This window comes from Grammomys surdaster, unplaced genomic scaffold (assembly GCF_004785775.1).
Source record: "Grammomys surdaster isolate TR1022 unplaced genomic scaffold, NIH_TR_1.0 752, whole genome shotgun sequence".
In the NCBI taxonomy this organism is placed as follows: Eukaryota; Metazoa; Chordata; class Mammalia; order Rodentia; family Muridae; genus Grammomys; species Grammomys surdaster.
The window spans coordinates 5,938,173-5,942,346 of record NW_021605171.1 but is presented as its reverse complement, the minus strand read 5'-3'; positions in this window follow the sequence as shown (position 1 = coordinate 5,942,346).

Here is a 4,174-nt window from a genome sequence, read left to right as displayed (position 1 = left end):
GAGAGAGGGAGGGAGGGAGGGAGGGAGGGAGGGAGGGAGAGAGAGGGGAGATTGGTTTATTGAGACATTGAGGCAGAGTTTGTCTGTGTAACCTTGGCAGTCCTGGAACTTTATCTGTAGACCAAGTTGGCCTGGAACTCATAAAGATTTACCTGCCTCTCAAGTGCTGAGATTAAAGGCATATGCCACCATAGGCCAGGCATTTTGGTTCAATACAATCTCTTTTAACAAAATGTGTTTCGTTAGTTTCCTTTGTACTTTCTATCATTCCTGCTTACTGGCTACCATGAGGTCTGTCTTGTGCAGATCATATAGAATTTACTGACGGGATGACACTAATGGTTCACTGCTTCCTACTTCTTGTATAACAACGTGTATATGACCATACCAGGAAAGGATGGACACACTGCCTCAAACCTAAGCTGAAACTGTAAATGTTTATTTTCCAGGGAATTCTTGAATTTGAAAAATTAGATGGTGGTGATAATACCACTGGGTCCTGTGTGCCGCATTGTAGTTTGTTTTTTACCAGAGACTTTAACGGTCTCACTAACCTCATTCTGTCACCATCATCATTGTCATTGACACTTTTCAGAAGAGGATACTAAAGCACAGAGACTTCAAAAGAACCTTGTAAAACCATACGGACAAGGAAAATTTGAAGATGGGATTGTAGCCCAGGCAATCTGACTAAGACATAGCTATTCAACTCCATGAACAGGCTTCCAGTGGTCCCCTTCAGGTCCCAGCTCACAGATCAAACACATCTATCCAGGTTTTGTTTCTAAATTTACTTCCGTGCTCTACAAGGCTGCTTCTCAGTAGAAATGTGAGAGTATGCATGTAAGAGCTTTTCCATTCTTATAACGTACTGTGTACACATGTAGTGCTTCCCCAGGTGTACTGATTTATCTAATCAAGTCAGGCTAGAGACACTTCATTATATTTTGTGTGACTCTTATAGTTTACTAAATTGACATAGAAGTATTTAGTGTTTCTAAATAGCCACATTTTTGAGACTCATTATTAAATCAAAAGACTGACAAACCAGGATTTTGAGGAAGAAGCAGAAAAAAAAATTAAATCAGAAGATTTGAAAGCTGATTCATTTTCTAAAGAGTTAAAAATGATGTCTAAATCAAAATAATTAAGAATCTGATTATTATGGATGAAAAGTAATTATGTTTTCTGTTTTTGCACAAAGAAAGCTATCACTGACTTGAAATCCTTTCTACATCCTAAGGCTAGCCTGTCACTGTGATTACTGGCGTCCATTTCCATCCTGCAGAAGTATGTATTGGATAACATGTACTCCTGAGAAAATGGGTTTGTTCAAGCTTTCCTTCCAGATCTGGGTCAGCTCTCTAAAGGATTCAGGCCCCCACACCTGGAGATGAATCTACAAAGTGATGGATGCACACATATCAAAAAGCTTCTGGGAAAGTCTTTGAGAAGGTCAACCCTCCCACTTGCTATTCACTGAAGGATAAATGAAGGAAGACAGCCACCCACTCTTTCACCTGGTTAAGGATACATACAGCTGTGGAAGAAGAAAACGAATGTGAAGATGGTAGGTTTTTGAAGCAGAAATAACAATTTACCAATATAAGCAGTAATCACATGAACAAGAAACTGAGGGGGAAACGATTGCCTTTAGAAGTTTGAGAGCTGCTCCTGAGCTAAAGGCCTAATCTTGCTAAGAACTCCTCAATCAGCTCAATGGAAAATTGGATTACAGTGTGACCGAGGGTCAGATGGCTTGAAAAATATTCTTTAGGACATGCAGTTAAATAAAAATCAATCCAACAAATTCAATTCTTCCTTGATATGCAATATAATTTTTTCACAGGCACTACCTTCACTTTCCCTAACATAAATGATGATTACTTAGTACTGAAGAAGAAAGGTACTTTGGAGAGTGATATTACCCTTCTCTTCTCAGCAATCACATAAAACATGATATATTGGTTGCTTTCCTTGCTTGGCTGGCTCTCTTTCAAGTGTATGCTTTTAGAATTTCAATCCCTATTAACAGATGGTGATTATTGTAGCTGTTTGCCTTTTCATACTAATTAGCATGCCTCAGGGAAAGCTGGTCCCTTCCCTGGACAAAAGTCTTTTTAACCCAATTATGGGTATAGAATAATTGTGATTGAGTAAGCCAGTTCTGCCAATTCTATTGCTTATTGACAAATGACTCATTAAGAGATGCCATGTGACCAAATTCAGACCAGTGGAAAGCAGGAGACAGTTAAGCAATTAGAATGAGTTTCTAGATCTTAAGAGATGTCAGAGACTATCTGAAAGTACATACCCCTTACTTCACCTGTCTCAGCTCATGGTGTTGGTAACCCTGTGACTATCCTGATAGCAAAAAGAAAATCAAAACCAAGAGAACATCTAGCATGATGGAAAGTGAAAAGTGGAATATAAAACTTCAAGTATTGAGTTATTCTATACTGATGCTGACCTTTTCATTTGGTAACCTGTGGCTTTCAGGAAAAGCATTATCCTTTTGTAGGGCAAATCCAATTAGGCTTTTTATGTGATGGTCTTTCTCTTTCATATGTATGTATGTATATATGTATGAATGCATGTATGTATGCATGTATGTATGTATGTATTCATATATATGTGTATATACATATATGTATGTATATATGTGACATACATTACATATATATCATATCATATCATATCATATCATATCATATCATATCATATAAATCAGTAGGGCTCCATATGGCTTTTGCAAACATTCTTAATGTTAGTTGTCCATCTCTTCCTTTTTCCTGTATCACACCTTCCAAACCCTCCTTCCACTTAAATTTCTATCTCACTGGAATGCCTAACAGAACTTGATGGTAGAATCCTATTGATGGTAGAATCCTATTGCTGAATACATCAGGTATTTTGGTCACAGGACATAGAGAAAATGAGTTTATCCTAACCAGAAAGCTTATTTCCTGCTGTCAAACTTCCAGATAACAGAAGATGCTATGGACACCACCAGTGAAATATTCATCAGTAGTATTGCCCATTTGTAAATGATGTATCAATGCACATTAGTCATGATGTCCTTAGCAAAGTTATGTCCATGGGTGCAGTAGTTTCACTAAAGTTACTGAGATAATCAACAGCTTTGAGAGCAGATTTAACACCAGTTCCACAAGAATAAATGCATACATGGTACTGTAAATCTGACCAAGAATCTACTATTAGGGATCTCATTTGCCCCAGGAGTGAACCTGATTCTAATTTTAGAAATAGATATATTATTAACTTGCCTTCTGAATTCATTTATATACCCATAGTTTAGAGCAGCTCTCAGACTTCATCACAGAAATTTATTTGTGCAGTGAGCATTGTATCAATGCAAATTGCAACTGGTTGAATCACAGAGAATAAATGTGTATGGAGTTCTTAACCACAGTTGGGACATGTATAAAACACACACACACACACACACACACACACACACACACACACATTGTTCATAGAACATAGAGGAAGAAGACATAGAAAAACTGTAAGAGCCAGAAATCTAGGAGGACTGGAGTGAAACAAAATCTTTGGAACATTATAAGACCAGTGCATTCATGAACTCACATCAGGTCTGACTACCTACAAAGATGAAGATAGTCCATATTCTAGTTTGGAAATGGTAGATGCTTAGGAGCTCCAATGTTTAGCTAATGAGCTTGTGACATTTGATGGCTTTTAGGGTAGAGAGAGTCAATTTGCCTCAAGGATGTGGCCCCTGGCAGGTTGATCATGTTCCAGTGTATGGACCTGTTCACATTAAATTTATGGGCATCGCCAATTTAGACCCTATGGGTTACTAGTAACAAAGTACACAAAGTCATGAGTGGGTGGATATAGAGGTGGGGGAAAATAGGAAGAGTTAGGAGAGTAAGTTGGATTTGTTTGATAAAAATACATTATATGCATAAGCATATGGCTAGTTTGCTTGCTTGGATGCATATGATCCATGTACAGGTATTGCCCATGAACACCAGAAGAAATCATAAGAACCCCTGAAAGTGGGGTTACATCTAGTTGTGAGCTGTCATGTGGAGTGGAATTAGGATACAAACCAGGTCTTCTATAATAGCAGTAAGCATTCTCTCTCTCTCTCTCTCTCTCTCTCTCTCTCTCTCTCTCTCTCTCTCTC